The 17,505-nt window shown below is 44.1% G+C and overlaps 1 protein-coding gene across 3 annotated transcripts in view; it reads left to right on the top strand.

The window, feature by feature from the left end:
- The first annotated feature begins 2,161 nt into the window (after nt 1-2,161).
- Nucleotides 2,162-17,505, top strand: part of AGPAT4 (1-acylglycerol-3-phosphate O-acyltransferase 4) — an 82,635-nt gene continuing 67,291 nt past the window's right edge. Inside the window, exons 1-3 of one of the 3 annotated variants that reach the window (XM_010391659.4) lie at nt 2,162-4,190; nt 4,921-4,975; nt 6,332-6,392. The gene's annotated coding sequence lies outside the window, so the exon portion shown is untranslated. Of the gene's footprint in view, nt 4,191-4,920; nt 4,976-6,331; nt 6,393-8,909; nt 8,991-17,505 lie in introns of those variants that run through there. The other 2 variants (XM_039570014.1, XM_039570015.1) reach the window with 2 other exon arrangements.

Here is a 17,505-nt window from a genome sequence, read left to right as displayed (position 1 = left end):
AAATTATCTGACATGTACTGCATGTCAGCTTTGGTACTTGTGTGTTTCCTATTGCATTTTCTATAAAACTTCATTGTTGAGGGTTTTACACTTTCTAATACAAAAACATGCCTAGTTAAGCAATTCTGATGTTGAGCTATAAAGTCAATCTTCCTCAGAAAACAGTCCATTCCATGTACTGTATCCAACAGTTTTTCATGAGGCATTTGTGAAGCAGGAAGCCCTCTGATAAGGCCACACTTAGCAACTGTTCTAAGGTACCACCTTAGTAACTTAGTACCATGTTTAGGTAGCCATTTCATGAAGGTTCACTCCTTCAGGGCCAAGTGGGACTACTGCTCAATTTCTGGCTGAGCCATTCGGGCATTTATCCATAAGGTCACTTAGCATAGTTTCCTGTAGGAGAGGTATTTGGAGCAAGGCCTTTGTCTCGGATTTGATGAATGTATTAAATCAGTGACAAGGGACGCAGCAGTTTCAAGCAATGTGATGCTCCAAGAACCTGACGACTGGTTTCAGAACAGCCTGCCAATGATTTGTAAGAGCCTGCTATCTACTATCTATTGCAGTGATTTTTTTCCAAAGGAAGTGGATTGCAATTGCAAATTCACAATGCAGTTTCACATTGACTACAAAGGAGTTGCCTGAATAAACAGACTGATTGGCCACCATCCTTTGCTGGATTCAGACTGCTGACTAGCTCCATGCCCTGTTGTCATACCCCTAGCTATCCCTTAGCCTCGGCTTGCTTTTCACAGAATCAAAGAACAGAATGGAGGAAGATATCATGGGGCAGCTTGTGCCATGAAGCAAAGATGGACTCTGAGCTGCATCCAAAGCAGCATGGCCAGCAGGTCAAAGGAAGTGATTCTCCACCTGTACTCCACTCTCATGAGGCCCCACATGGAGTGCAGCATCCAGCTCTGCAACCCCCAATATAGGAATGATATGAACCTGCTGGAGCCAGTCCAGAGGAGGGCCAAAATATTGATCACGGGGCTGGAGCTCCTCTCCTGTGAAGTCAGGCCGAGAAAGTTGCGGCTGTTCAGCCTGGAAAAGAGAAGGCTCCAGGGAGACCTCATTGAGGTCTTTCAGCACCTGAAAGGGGCTTACAAAACAACTGGGGAGGGACTTTTTACATAGCATGTAGTGAGGCATAAGAGGGAACCTTACCTTTACCTTAAGGTGAAAGAGGGTAGATTTGGATTAGATATCAGGAAGAAGTTCTTCACTGTGAGGGTGGTGAGGCACTGGCACAGGTTGCCCAGAGAAGGTGTGGATGCCCCATCCCTGGAAGTGTTCAAGGCCAGACTGGATGGGGCTCTGAGGAACCTGGTCCAGTGGAAGGAGTCCCTGCCCATGGCTGGGGGTTGGAACTAAAAGATCTTTAAGGTCCCATCCAACACAAACCAAAATGATGGAAGGACGGATTTCTAGCATACACAGAGAACCAGGGCCCTTACACTGAAACACTGCTGGGGGCTGCTGTGATTTGTGCTGGAAGCCATACATAGGACTGAAGCAGACAAGAATACAGACATTGCATGGGAGCAGCGGCAGGCAAAAGCAAGCTTACAGAAATGGCCTGATCTTTTGTGTCTGATAATGGTTACAAAGAGCCTCTGAAATGGTGTGGCAATATTACCTGGTTTGCTTCTACCAAAATGTATCCCTGGATTACATGCCTTTCTTAGATCCCTGGCAAATCCTTTTAAATTTTGCCCCATGAACAGGCTGCAGGACAGCACAACATGATACAGAACTGGAACCAAACATGTATAAAACACTATGGTTAGTATTCATAGGTAAATGATTAGTAGAAACCAGCAAGGCACACAGAAAATCTTTCACATTGAGGCAATTTCACTTCAGAAAGTATAACATCACTCTTTCAACAACATTTTCTTTTCATTACAGACAGTCCTATGAGCACTGTGGTGTTTGAAATACCCTAAGCATTATGAGGCCTGGGCTTCTGAGAACTACTCTGTCATTTTTCTCCCAGGTGTCCAGTCTTCTTTCCATTTGGTGGACACTTTTCTTTTTGTGCAACTGCTGCCAAGAGATGATCAGACATCTTCATGAGATTTTCAACTATTTTATGTAAAAACACTTCTGTTTTAAGGTTTAAGAGTTTTAGATTCAGGAACTATTTTCCTTTTCTCTGGAAGTTAGTAATTTTCTTAATACAGTATCCTTATTCAACAGCCAGTTCTGAAATGGTGTCTGCATCTACTGAAATCAAGGAAATGCCACTGGGAGCAAGATCAGGCCAAATTGTAAAAAATTAAAAGCTAAGACCTTTCCCCTCTTGGGACACTGGAAATATGTAGGTTCCCTAAACCATCAATTCAGTGGACAAGAAAGGTCAACAGGAAGAAATTAGAGGAAATACAGTATCCTGTACTCTTTTCACACAGAACACAGATTTGCTCCATTTAGTGGGATAAAGCAGTCTGTACTGTACTGTATTTTTTCAGTCACATCACAAATATTTGACGGCCCAAGGCAAAACCAGTACAAGATCTTACCTGGATCTTTTACTCCTTTTCTCTAAGTCCTGACCTGCTAATGCTGTTTGTATTTCCTGTTATCAAGTATCATGCAATCTCTTTCTGCAATTTAGTACCAAAAATGATGTTCCAAATTTTTTCATTCCTTAATGTGTGTAACAGACATTTATAAAAACTGTAAGTATCCATCTTTTACCCAATCAGCTCTTAGCTAATGCCTTTTTATTTAAAAATCTATTTCATCAACAACTGGCTTATTCTGAGAAAGAAAGCAACAGTACAGAATGCCAGTTATCTCCATTTTTGAGGAGTCAAATTTGCTGCCACAGATATTTGTCTATAAGGTGTACTACTAAATTTAACCCTTGAGTGACCAAGAACTATACTTCACACAATGTCTCTAAAGTGTAGGACCTTTATGAATCATTAGTGGGCTCTACTAAAGTATACAGAATAAAAACTGACCCAAATCTGCTCTTCAAATACATGAGACTACACAGAAATTGAAAAAATTGCACCTACTAACCATATAAAGACCCTATATAAAGACTGTTGCATAGTGATTATTTCCTAGCACTCAAACCATGGTTTATCCCATTAATTTTCTTGGGAAATAGACCCTTCTTGGGAAATAGCTCCCTTTATCCCATCAGATAAACCTGTCTTTACAAAAGCAGCACATAGGAGAACATGGGATGGAGACGGCTACAGCTGATAAGACAAGAGTTGAGTCCTGTCTTGTGTCTCCAGTATGGACAGAGTAGTGCGGGTTTGGTGAGAAGAGCTGCAGCAAGCAACACATTCTTCAGTGAGCAATGTATAAGGAAGAGTATTTTTCCTGGCTCTTCTTAAAAGTTTTTTTAAATGACCTTTCCAATTCTGTGTGATTGAACAGATAATCAAATGCTAACTTCAATGTAAATTTGACAATGGAGCTCGAGTTGTTACCTGGCAGAGTGAAGATGAGTGCTCTAAGTGTGGCTTAAAGCTGCTGTCTTTTATGGGCGGGGTGAGGATATAGCCATTCACAGGGTGAGGACACTGCTACAGAATTAATTACAAGCTAGATCAAGAGCAGCACACTTATTGCAGGGATTACCATTTTATGTAAATTTGTACAAAGCTCAAAATGGCAGGCTCACACAGCTCATCTCTACACTCTACTGTGGCATAAAGCAGCCTTGTCCTCATTGTACTGAAGTAGTTATTTCCTCTTCTAGGTGAGGCAATGTACATATGCAAGCAACAAGAATAATTGTGTGATTTGTTTCTGACTGTAAATGTCTGTGTAACTACATATGCGTATTAGGTATTGCCCTTGAAGACCTGGAGAGCAGCCAATGTGCCGTGCTTCCTTGATGTAAACAGAGTTGTGCATAAACAGCATTTGTTTTTAGAGGGTCTGTGCTACTCCAGCTTCCAAATGTTCGGACCAAAATTTTTCTTCTGCAGCTTCCTATCTGAGCTTTTCCGCAGTTTCCTGAGTACCCTCTAAACAACCCTTACCTTTGCAGCTCCAAAGTGATCTTTCCTCTAGGGTCTTAGAGGAATTCCACCTGCGTACACCCATGACCATGCCTTGCATCTCTGCATTTCCAAGGTGCCATTGAAGCCCTCACCGTTTTGTCACATTGAACCACATTTAATCAGAGCTGCAAGATTTCCTCCTGTCATGGGGTAGGTGTTTGTATGTGTGTGAATGTGTGTGCATGCATGTCTGTGTGTGTGTGTGTGTCTAGAATATCTGCTCTGCCACCTGCACATGTAGGTTTATCTAAAGCCAGTCACCTGAGTCACCAAGTTTAGGCCCAAAGTGGTCCACGCAGAAGTCTTCATTTTAATCAAGCTTTAAGAAAACAAGAAAAACAAATCTGTGATGTTTGTATTAGATACACGTGTAAAGAGAAACAAAGGATCCTCTCCTCCTAATAGGCAGGCTCAAGTTGAATATTTAAAACAGCTACAGAAATAATATTTGTACATGTGTAAGGAGTATTTATTTTGTGGATGTCAGCAGATGTGAAAATATTCGGTGTAATTCTGAAATGAGTAATTCGGAAAACATTTTATATGGTAGGATCCTTGGTATTTATTAAATGAATGGTGTGGATGCTAAAGAGCAGGAACAGTGGAATTTTCCAGCTGCTGAAGCATTTTGTGAAGTCTTCCTTTCTCATCCTTTAGCTGAGACACAGTGAAAGACGGTTTTGTAAACTAACTCTCTATCTTGCACCTGCATGGTCTTGTTTTGGTTCACTGAAGAAAATATTTTGCAATAGGCGTCGTAGCATTCAGCCAATCACTCTGGGAGGTGTATGGTCAAGCACCCAATAATGTCATTTCTCTATTGTGAACCAAGTTATATAAATGAGGTGATAATTAATTAAATAATTCCATTTTATCCTAGACTTGGATTCTGTGTCGTGATTCTCGCCATCCCTGGGGACAACAGCGACAGAATGGTAATTTTTAAAAATTGTAAAGAATTTACGTAATTGATTAGTAATCTAATACTTGTTGCAGAAAATAAAGCATGCTGAAAGAATAAACATGTTCAAAGAAAAGGGTTTTGGCATCTCAGTCAGTATTTTTTCTGTATGGACTAGACTTTGTAAAGGGTCAAATTGGACAGTCTGGAGCTTAAATTCCTGTAACTCATCTCACACATTAGCTCTTTTGCTAATGCCTATTCAACTAAAGAATGAGTCTATTCTAAAATTAACTGTGGCCCCAGGGTTTCGTTTTAACAGAATGTTTCCATGTGTGAGTATCGTGGCTTCTTTGAAAGGAAGTGGGAGTTTCTATACAAAAACAGTGGATCCACTGTACAGCTGAGGTAGAGGAGAAGATGGCAGGTGTCACAGCTGGGGTTAGTCCACACTTGAAAAACTCACCCAGAAAAATTAGTTACACAGGGAGTGGGTCTGATTTTCAACACCACTCCTCCACTGGCCTATTTAAACTGGTACACCTGCATCTACATTAGGACTTCTATCATTCCAACAATGCATTGCATCAATACCGCTCATTTTTGGTTGCATACTTAAATAAACTGTCAGCATATATTGACCTAGGTATAGATATTTTCATGTGGTTTCCTAGTGGAAAAGGATTGTGTAGTCATACTTCACACATCAGTCCTTACTACAATTCCTGACCTTGTTAGCAGATTTTAATCAATCCCCAAAAAGCAGCAGAGATCTCAGACACAATTACTTTCCCACAGTTTTCATAAAGACGGATAAGCCAAGCACAGGAAAGACTTCCTGTTATTGCCAGCACAGAGGGAAAGCTTGCAGTTCAGCCTTTATTACATTCAGTCTACACAGAAGAGGACCATTATGAATGTTTTTAAATGCAGGAAATTGCCTTTTATAACCCACGCCTTATTATATATTGGAGATTCTAGCCATAAGACATGCAGCAAGAGCAAACTTGACTTCCTGAGCTCAGCTGCTCATGGAAGTGTATCATAGTGTATCCCTATGTTAGTATCCACCCTCTCAGTTTGGCAGCATCAGCAGCAGGGGTGTTGCCTCTTCTCTCTAGGCTGGCATAGGCAGCACTGCAGAACTTTCCAGGACAAACAAGCTTTTGCCTGCAATAAAATTTCTGAAGTCGAATTCACAAGTCGTTTAAAAGTGCATGTGATGAGCAGGGTTGAGGTCCAGCTGTGAAAACCAGCAAGCAGTTAATTTTGCTTCAGCCATGAGAGATACCTCACCGACTGGAACTAGAGGGGGTGGTTTGGGGTTTGTTTCTGTGGTTTTGTTTTGTTATTGCTGTTATCATGTTTTTGTTATGTTTATTTCTTACAGGAAAACTCACTGAAAATCACCCATTTCACACAGTGATGGATAGCTGGGAGGCATCCATCAAGTAAGTTCCTGACTCAACTCTTGAATCTTGCCCAATGCAAATAAAGTATTTGCATACCCACCAGCAACAAGGAAAAAAACTGCACTGAGGTTGCAAACCAAGCACTCAGAACAAGAAATGACAAACCTGAGCCATTCTCCATTCAGTGCTCTGCAGGGCAGAGCTTACAGAAAGAGAATCTGATTCCTTTTTATCCTTCTTGTTCCACTACCTAAAAAATACTCAGTGAGGACATCACAAGACCTGCTCTTAACACAGAAGTATTTTTTTCTACATGTTCTTCACTCTCAGTCATTACCATGGTATCTACAGCTTCATAAGACCTACCTTTTAATCCCCAACTTAAATAAGAGGGTTTTATTATTCATGTTTTCCTGGTTAGTCTTTTGACAAATAGATGTACTGTATCAAAACCAGAATTCACCTCTCCAATGGAAAGTTTTCTCAGGTGTAAAGCATCCATAAAACCTATTACATTCAGCTGCAGCTTAACACTAATGAAAGCAAGAAGACAGACTTTTATTATGGCCTCACAGAAAATCAGAACATACAAATAACCAGCTGCAAGAGTTTGGTTTCAAGAAAAGCTAAATAAAAGATGTTCAGAAACTACCACACACAGCATCAGGGTGCCTGACTTTTGGACCCTTGGCTGTCAAGATAACATCTAGGTGCTGAGTAAGATACCTCGGAATAACACCCCAAGAATCTGTACTTGTAGTACACAAAGGTGCTTCAAGTAGGTGGTCAGGGATGCTTTGGACACAGCTGCGCTACAAACCCAGCCACTCTCCATAATTAAGTACTTCATTCATGGATTTTACTTCTTATACCTCTGCCTGGAATTATCCCTTTTTCAAAATGCAGCCACAGGGTCAGACTTTTAAAATATGGCTGGGGAAATTCCCTTTACCAATCTCTCTCCACACAGCAGTTCAGCAGCTAAACCACTGGCCTGAGAATGGCAGTGAGCTGGATGCAACTCCTTCATGACCAAATGGGAAGAAGGTGACTCAATCTTGAGCACCTGAACAGTACACTCAACACACCCCATCATCAGGAACCTGTCAGGGCACTGATGGCACAGCTACATCTTGATAGCCCTGACCAGCCTCACCTGGGACCCACACACATGGCCCATGGGCCAGGGCTCCATTTAAGCCCAGGTCTGGGCCCTTAGTCCCTCTCAGAGCTTTCCAGTAGATGCATGCATGTTTGGTTTGGTCTCCTGCCTTGCTTCCCAACCCTCTTGTAGCTCTGTTTCCAGTTGTGGCCTTATCTTCTGCTGCTCTTTGTATGAGCTTTACACTTGTTTCATTGCTTCATCTTGTCTAGGACAGTCAGTGGAGCTGCAATGTGCTGCCACTGCCCTGTTCAGGTATTGTGGGAAAGTGCTCTGGCTAGCAAGTACACTGCCTGTGGTGTGGCTACCCTCAGCTCCAGGCTTTTCCTCCCTTGAGTACCAGCCTTGCTATTGCTGCTCCCTAAGAGCAATAGCACTAATGATAATAGCAACAGTAATGATAAACGTAATGAAATGGAGAAAGAGGAATAAAACCCCAGAAAAACAAGTGATGCACAGTACAGTTCCTCAGCAGACGCTGACTGATGCCTAGCCAGTAGTTGCTGACTGGAATTAAACCATGACAAGTGTTTACTTTGAGCTCATCTTACATTGAGGGTAAAGGGATTCTACGTGGCTGGTACGGACCGGGTCTGTAACAGGGCTTTGCTCTATCCAGCTCATTGCCTGCCAGCCCCCAGCCACGGGAGCCCTCCAGCCCTGGTGTAACCACGCACCCAGGAGCTGACAGTGCTGTCCCAGTGATGTGTCATCCCAGCCACCATCACCTTCCAATGCTTTGGGTGTTTATAACAGACTCAGTTCCTGCTGTTCTCTATTCATGGAAGCTGCCTTTCACTCCGCAATCAGAGCCTGGCAGCAAATGTTTGCGTTGTCACATAGAGTGAATACTGTACAGGGTACTCGGTGCTTGGATGGCTGCCACGGCATGTATCTATTTCCACAGCATTCAGGCCGTGGAGTTGTTTTTTGTTGCCCAGTTTCTACTTGAAGGGTCAGCTAGTCACAGGTGCGCATCACGCCGCGACAGCCCCCTCTCCACCTTCACCCCGCGTTTGGCCCGGTAAGGGATGACGAGCATTCAGAGGCGATCAGCGCCAGCGTCCCTCAGGGGACGGGCGCTACGCGCGCCCCTTCCCCGGGCCGCCGCTTCCCCGGCTCCCACTCGCTCCTCGCAGCCCGCCGCCCTTCCTCAAACGTGGCGCGGCAGCGGGAGTTCTCCTTCTCCGCTCCGGCGGCGCCCCGGAGGGCGAGCGACGGAGGTACGGGGAGGGGTCGCCGGTTCCCGCCGCCCCAGGAGGAAGTGACATACTGACGGCGGGGAGGGAAGGAGAGGGGGACCCTGTTCCCGGAGTGGAGCCGCCCGGCGGGTGGAGCCTGGCGGCCCCGCCCGAGCCGCCCGAGCCGCCCGCCCGCTCCCGCCGCGTGCAAAGTAGTGGCAGCCGGTGCGGCTCGGCCGCCGCCCGCTCCCGGCGCCCCAGCGCGGCACGCGTGCCCAGGCCCGCCGGCGCCAGGTACGTGCTCTTCCCCTGGCGCCCTCCGCGCTCCGCAGGTGCGGGGCCGCCCTCCCTCCTCCGCCCGGTGTGCTGCCCCGGGCGGAAAAACCAGCCCCGAGCCAGCCCCTCCGCGGCGCTGCCGCCCCCCGGCGCGCCGTGGCGGTGAGGCGAGGGACCGGCAGCCGCCGGCGGGCGTGCGGGAGAGGCGGGCTGCGAGTGCAAGTTTCCTGATTTATTCGTCCTCCGCCTGGGTCTCCCCCGCCGCCCGGACCCGCGCCGTTTCGCCCGCGGCCGCCGAGAATTTTCCTGCCGCCTTCGGGCCCCTTTTGTGTGGCGAGCGCTGTCCGCGCCGGGGTTTCCGTGGAAACGGCGGAGCTACGGCGGCCCAGCCCCGCCGAGCGCCCCTCTGCCGCGCCGGGCGGGCGTGCCGCCCCTTCCACTTTCCCTTCGGTGCCGCCCGCTCGGCGCGGCAGGGCTGGCGGCGGCCGGGGATGGGGCGGGCGGTGCGGTTGCCCTGGGAACGGGCGGGTGCCATCGCCTGTTCGCTGCCGCCGGTCCGCAGCGAGCGGGCGCGGCGTGCCCCGGCGGGGTCCGGAGCGGGCGTGGGTCGGTCGTGGCGGCTGCTCCGCCCGCCGTACCCGGGAGTCCGTGAGCTGAGGCGGGGGAGAGGGGCAGTCTGCCTCCGTGGTGATGTGCTCACGTGTTGTAGGAGCGCTGCCTTTCACTTGTCGGCGTCTCTTCATAAAGATATTTAAGCCGAATTAAATAATGACTGTAAACTGACTTAAGGTGTGTCGCCTGATACCGTGTGGTGAAGATTATTTAAATAACAAGTAATGCTTTTTAGCATTTATTTCAACAAGTGAGCACTCACTCGAATGGCTGAAAAGACAACCCACGAAAGAGTCTGTTTCAACAATGTCACACCAAGACTTCTGGTCTTTATCTTTGTTACACATTTCTAAAAGTTGTGTTTCGAGTCCCTTTGCAGACATCTAAGAATGATGTACCTTGTGCAGGTGCTTGTGTGGGAGAGAGCAACCCTGCTGCTACATGAAAACTGAAAATGCTTTACAAGAAGGTAGAAGGATGCCAGAAACTCTCAAACAAAAAAAACCCAAACATTTATTTTAAAACAGTGATGCCTCCAACCCAGGAAGTTGTACCAGGCGATTGTAGCCTGAGCTTGTACTGATAATGACTTCACACTAGAGTGAGTAGCAAAAGAATTAAAAACTGGTGGAGTAGAGAAACTGTTGTGAAACAACTTAAGCCGAACTTTTCAGCCTTTTTTTCCTCGAACTTCTCATGTGAAGGATGTAAAGATTGGTGTGAATGTACAGAGGTCTGTTTAAATATGCCAGGACTACTTCTGTGTAAAGACTGACTGCATGGATCACTAGAATAGTTGACGTGCTTAAATGTTTGCTGTCATTTTCTGACTTTCTCTACCTGCTTGTATTTGATACAATGCTGTGGTTTTCCAAATACTATGGATTAAAACACATATTTATTCACTTTAGAAATTTGTGTAAATACGTGTAGCTTTGCTCTTCCCTATTAATGTTTTGCATTAACAATGCCTGAATAAGCTGTATCAAAAATGAAACTTTACCTGTGTTTTATGGATGACAGGGCCAGGTTTCATATGGAAGAATATCTTAGGAAGCCTGCAGAGAAGAGAGAAGGTATTGCAAGCTGCTTATGAATAAAGGTTGCTCTTAAGTAAAGTTTAGTTGTCTTGTTGGCAAGCACTTTAACAGATTTTACTAAGTGCCTCACAAGAAGGTGAAAGTAACATATTTTAGGAGTGGAAAAATTGCACAGAGAGGTTAGCACTTGCTCAGAGTCACAGAACAGAGAATGCTGTGCCCAGAGCACAGTAATTAACTGTGTTTCTTGAAACTCAGTAGGTGTCATTTTGGTGGGGAGGTTGTTTTTACGGTAAGTCTTGCTCTGTCCAGCTCAAGTGCAGGGCACTGAAGCAGTGTCCATCTGTCTCGAGTGAGGTGTGCTCTCCTGGAGTGATGGTTGTGCATCACTCACAGTTTAATGGGCTTACTGTACTATAACAGAGAAGAGTTTTATAGGAGAAGGGTTCTCTCACAGGTGATGGATGAGAATCCTAGGGCTGTACTCTGCCCTGCTGAAAGGGGTGGATTATTTTTTGTGTTGTGCACCCTTGATTTTGTTGCTGGAAGGTGAAGACTGGGGACAACTCCCCTTCAAATCTCTTTGTGCAGGAAGACACTGTCACAGCTGTGCTGAGGCTAGCAAGGTACTGTTCTTGTGTTGCAAATGAGCACTTGTGGCCCTTAGAACTTGTATTAGTAATTTGATCTTAAATTTTAAAAATTCAAATTTCCACTGTGTGATGTGGCATGCCACTTCCCTGACTAGTGGCATCACTACTACTGCTGTCGGTGTGTCCTGATAAGGGAGCAGATGAGCAGGAGGGTAACAGTGCATAGTAGTGCACTGTGCATGTACTTTACTCAGGAAGAGCTTTTGCAACTGTGGGCCTTGTTTATTAGAGAAAACATTATACCAGTCAAGGCAAATGTCTCATCAGGTGTGTTTGATTCAGCTGTACTGAATGCAGTGGGCTTTTTGTAAGGAAACTAGAAATGTGACAGGACAGTACCCTGTCTGCTTTGTTGCCTTTCAGGACTGGTATGTGGCAGCTGAGAATATTTTTTTTCCCTGAAGTGCTTTATCTGTGGGGTTGCCTTGCCCAGTGATTCATTTTCAGGCATTTGGGAAAGTTTGCTCACCAGTCTGTTATTTGGTGGTCCTAGGCTCATTCACATCTGACTGTGGTGAGTACCTTGATCACCTCTGACTAATGCCTGTGTGTGCTCAGAAACTGCTGACTCACTTCGTTTTCCTGCTTTTCCCCTGTCTTCCTCCAGTGCCTTGATGCAGAGATGAGGTAGGGTCCAAGGTAAAGTCAGAGAAGGAAGAAATGGAAATGAATGAGAATAACTGTGTGTTGTGGCAAGGATGAAGATGCTGCAAAGACCCCCCCCTTTGATAATGTGATGGATTTGCTGAAAAGGCACATAAGCTATGTGTTAGGAGCCAAGCAGAGCAGGCTAACAGCTGTAGTGAGCCCACAGTCAGGAGATGCTGGGTTATGGTCCTGCTGGTGGTCTGTTCTTCAACTTGAGCTGAAAGCCTTTTTACTTCTTACGCCACTGTTTTGACCTTCCGCTCTTCTGTCTGTCGTGTTATATTCTGCCACAAAGAGCTTTACACTGAAATAATTTTCTGCTTCTTGCAAAAGGGCTGACCTGGCATGAGGTTTCTATTGTAGCATAAATAACAGGAACAGGGAAAGGCAATTAACCAGTTCTAGGCTGGAAAGAAGTCAGAGCTAGAGGTCACTTAGAGAGGGTTTACTTGCCAGAAGGTTCGGAGTTGCAGGCAAAGACAAGCACACTGGTTTCAGTTGCATGTGGGACTGTTGATTAACATCTGAAAAACTTCTGATGTGCACTAGATTTCCTTTTAACTGGACCAACAAAGTTAAATTTCAGTCGCATTTCCCCAGCAGGATCCAGGTGGATTTGAAGGTTTGCCCATGCCGATTCAGTTGGCAGATAATGCAGGTTTTTTCACCTATCTGAAAAAGGGTAAGACTTGACTTAAAACCTGCTGTTAAAGACAGGGAAAGAAACGTATTTGGGAGGAGTCTTTTTGTAGAAATGGCTCGTGATTTCAAGTGACAGCTACTTTGTGAAAGTTAAACTGGGTCCTGTTTCTTTCCCTGTCTCCACACAATCCATGTCTTCACACATCGTAGTTTGCCTCTTCTTACCATGTTTTTGAGCACTTTGGAAAAGACTATTACTGCAGATGCTGCTTTGCACTTCTGGAAGGTCTAGAAGCGTTCTGCCTGCAAGCAGACTACACTTGCACTTAAATCATTTTTGAGGTTCCCCCCTTCAAGTTACAGGTGGCTGGTCAGGGGTTAATTCTGTGATTCTGTGTTACTGGATGTTTTTTACGTGTCTGTGCCTCTGAATGTGTGCATAAATATTGCATTTCACCCAAGAAGGAGGCAGAGAAGAGCTTCAGTTTGAATTTAAGCCTTGTAAAAGTGTATCAAAAATATTTAAAGTAAGCAGGAGAAATGCTCAAAGCCACGCTTTTAAAAGGACTTGGGCACTTGCAGTTGTTCAGAGATGTTGTGGAAAATCCAGGTAGCTGTTGATGTATCTGATGCTCAGTTTGGCGCAAAATTTATAAAAATATTCCTGGGCATTCTTAGCAGCATGTTTAGGAACTGTTAACACCTGCACACTTGCCATCCAGTAAAGTAAATGCAGTCAGGTCAAACACTGTCTCTGAATGATTTTGCGGGATGTTTAAGGTGGTTTTGACTAGCCCTGGCTTTAGGTGCTGAGAATACAAGATCATTGATTAGTTACATCACATTTGGCTGCTTTGGAGTCATAACGTTTGCTAAACAACAAGGACAATTGAAACTTGTTGAGGGATTTCTTTTGGCTTCAACAGGGTTTGAATCAGGTCCAAAATGAAACCTCCCTTTATTACTGGGCTTGATAAATCTAGTGCCTGTGATAAAGGCTTTTATTCTCTGAAGTTCTCAAATTAAATCAGGCTCTTAGAGGACTAATGGTCAGGGAGAATGAGGAGGCTGAAAGTATTCTTAGTTCATGTTGTGGCAAAATACATCTGAACACTCCTATCATGAGGCAAAGGTGAGTGAAAACTGATGTAGAATGGAACTGCTGATACATGGGTAAAGCTGTCACTGTGTTTATCTGGGTTTTTACCTGGCATCTGCATGTCTGGTTGTTTCCTGTGTAGGTACATCTTTCACTGAAGCTGGCATCTTATTTTTTGGAACCATGCCAACCACATCTCAGCTATGAGATTTATTTTGTGTTTAAGGTGTTGGGTGTTAGCTCTTTAGGGCAGGAGTTGGTTTTCTTTGCATAATAAATCTGGAAGCTTCCCTGCCACATTCATTCTTCAGTTAAACTATTTTCTACAGAAAGAACCATTAAACAATATTTAATGACTAAGTATTAATATCCTGTGTATCTCTGTCTTGTGTGGCTACATCTTTTGTTTGCATTGTCATATTGTCATTTCCAGTTTTGGGATGCGATTTTCATAAAGGCGAAATTCAGCTACTTCGTACTCTTCAGTGTCATATGATAGAATACAGACAAATTAAATCAATACTTAGAGGTTAAAAAAAGACCTTATGAGTCTTTTTCTGTTTAATGTTTCCTTAGTATTCAAAGAGCATAGTGATGTTGCTTCATATTAATTAAAAATATGCAAATGGCCTAGCTGAAGGAGACTGTCTCCTGTCACAGAAGATACAAAAACCTAACAGCTCACTTGGAGCTGTAATCAGGTGAATGGCACTTTTTGTTTCCAGCACAGTTAACAATGTCTTGTGATTTGTACTGGAAGCTTTTGGATTTCCTCATGGAGGAGGTCAGTGCTGTTGGCTGATGTCGTGTGACTTGGAAGCACAAAGAGTGTGTGATGTGTGCCGTATACCTGCTGCATCTGTGGCAGCGTGGGCAGCAGGGCTCAGACCCGCCGAGTAGAACAGGGTTGTCTCCAGCAGGGGCCATACAGCTGCTCAGAAAGTGGCACCATGTTAGAAGTATTTATACTGGGGTTTTGGGGACAGTAGAAAATTTGTTACCAGCCCACAGCTCAGTGGTGAAAGTCGCACTTGTAAACCAGCAGTGCTGTCACCATGGTGTATTTCTCAGCTCAGTGATTCATGCCCTGTCTCTGCCGTTTTCCACAATTATTTTTTTTTTAAGGTTCTTGATGCCACAAATTCTGTGTTATTCTGTAGCTGCACTTTCTGGGGTTTTTTTTAATAAACAAAACAACAAAGCCACACAAGTTAGGAATTAAACTCCTAGGAAAAAGCTTAAAGATGCTGCCCACAATTACTAAAATGTCAGTCTCAATTCCAAAAAATATAAAGAGGTTGTTACATGGGAGTGAGGAAAGAAAGTTACCCTTTTTCCAGTGCTGATGATTTTTATCTTTCGATTGATATCTTTGTAGCATCTATCAGTGCCTTTAATTCCTTCTTGGGTAAGAATGATAGGAGAGATGTATATTTGTGTGCACATGCAGGTAATACTGCCCACTTGGTGCTAAAGTTGTAGTTTATAGTACAGAACCATCCAGGCTGCTGACTACTTGACTTGCATTTCTTGGGGAATAGAGAAAGGAAGGGAAAACAGAGTGCGTTAGATCAGCACATACATCCTGGGTTGTACAGGAGCATTTATACCTATTGCATCGTCTGTTTCCGCTGAAGGTCCTTGTGGGATGTGTCCGTTCCCTCTCTGCTCTCCTATGTGTGGCCTTTAAAAAGATGTTGCAAAGAAAACTTGAGCATGGGCAAGAAGGCAAATGAGTATGAAAAGTGCCAGTTTGTGTTGAAAGCTGGAGCCTGGGGAAGTGGCAGGTTTTGGTTCTGGTGTTGGCTGTTCTGTGGATTTGCTATGTAACTTTAACAAGCTCTCTACCAGGGGAGGTAAGAGGGGAGCAGCAAGAGGGATCTTTCCAGGCTTATTTCACTAGTGTCTTCTGAACGGCTGTAGCTTTTTGTATTAGAGGGGATGGATAAGTACAGGAAAAAATCAACAAAATCCACACTGCTTTCTAATCCTATATACATGAAGGATTTGATCTTGCATATAGAAATGGACTTGGTCATGTTACTAAGTCTGCTGAGAGGATATGAAACTTCTCTGCCTGGATACAACTGCTTATGTGTTGGAGATGTGTTTGTCTGTTGCAGAACTGGAGTTAGGAGGTGATACTTTTGTCGTCTAACTTTGCAACTCGTGGGTAAGAATAGGAGGATTAAATATTTGAAGCTTTGAAGTAAATGTGATCCATGTTTCTGTGTTGCCTCACACATAAACGTGATTTGGATGCAGGGGAAGTATTTTGTCTGTTGAGACTGTATAAGCAGTTCCTGTACCTTGTGCTGACCCTTTGTGTTGCTACAAGTGTAATTTATAGTTCTTAAAACAAGATGAGGGCAATCAGTGCTTGACAAGTATAAGCCACTAGTCTTCACAGGAGAGGCCTTCTTTCCGAAGCCTATCTCTTATCAAGAGAATGTTTGGACTCCCAGCACAATTTAAAACAGCAACCCTGTTTTTGTACCAGCTCCTGAATAATCCTGTCAGCCGCCTTCCATACCCCCATTTCTTTGGGCTCTTCTAAAAGAAATGTTTTTATAATAACCACTGAAGAACTCAGTAGCTACTCTCGCATTGGATCTGTTCCTGAAATACCCAGTGCAGAGGTGATCAGTGTGCCCTTGATGGTGGCTAAGTATTACAATGCAGGTGGCAATATCCTGCTGTACTGCTCCTGCTGCCTCTGTAGTTTTTAATGGGTAATTCCCTGTGTAAGGAGTGATGGTGTGGATCTCACCCTTGAAAGATTTCTCATAAGCTGTGCATTGAGGATCAATGGCTTAACTAGACTGACTCTGATCTCTTTACTTCAAATGTACAGTTGCCCCAAATGGTCCATGACTGTTCTGTACAGAATTTCATGTGTCTTAAATGCAAAAGCATCTCTACTTACGGACATATGTAGGTATGTTTATATTTGTGAAGGCTTGGTTTGTTGCAAACATTCAGAATCAGTAATTTAACAAACCACCTGTACTTTTGCAGAATTCCAAGTCACTGAAGTGACTTTGTGCAAGCATGTTTGTAGGGGGATTGTTTTTTGTGGAGTACCAGATGGCGGTAACGTGTGGGTCTGGTTACCTTTGATTAAGCACTTAATGTTGCCCATGAAAACAAATATTAAATTGTCTTTGACCACGTGATATAGCTGTGTGTCCTACACCCTTTGTGGTTATTCACCTCAGTTGTTTTTGAGGAACTGTCCAGGTTGCTTTTGTTAGTGTGACAGCATAGCCCACATCCTGCTTACATTCAGTATACTTCCTTGTAACTTTTTCCCTGTTTAATCCTACTGTCTTTCTTAGTCCCTAAATTTTACTTGTGTGTGGTGCTGCTGTTGTCAGTGCAAGTGACTCTTTAGGTTAATGGACCCAGTTAAAGTAATAAAGTAAAAAAGGAAACAGAGGGACTCAGTGGTCCCCAGGACTGAACTCTGGGACTGAACTCCGATAAAGTCATCGATGCCTTGAGTATCTTAATGCAGCTCTTTATTTTATTCGTTCCCAAGCAAATTGCATATGATTGTTCTTTATATATATTTATATGTATGTATGTGAATGTATTAAAGTACAAAAATCTGTGTGGGAAACAGTTGAACAGCAACACTTGGCATTTTGGAAAGAAGCAACTTGCCTTCCAGAGCTATTTTTGTGAACTTCATGTTCTGCACCCGAGATAACTGATGTACTTCACCCTGATGTATTTTTTGAGGATCTCTTTAGAAGCTTGGAACAGAAGTGCTTAACTTCAAGGGGTTTATTCTTCCCAAATAAATACCTACTCTCAGCATCAAGCCCTGCAGTCTC

This window comes from Corvus cornix, chromosome 3 (assembly GCF_000738735.6).
Source record: "Corvus cornix cornix isolate S_Up_H32 chromosome 3, ASM73873v5, whole genome shotgun sequence".
NCBI lineage: Eukaryota > Metazoa > Chordata > Aves > Passeriformes > Corvidae > Corvus > Corvus cornix.
This window is presented reverse-complemented; position numbering and strand designations above follow the sequence as displayed.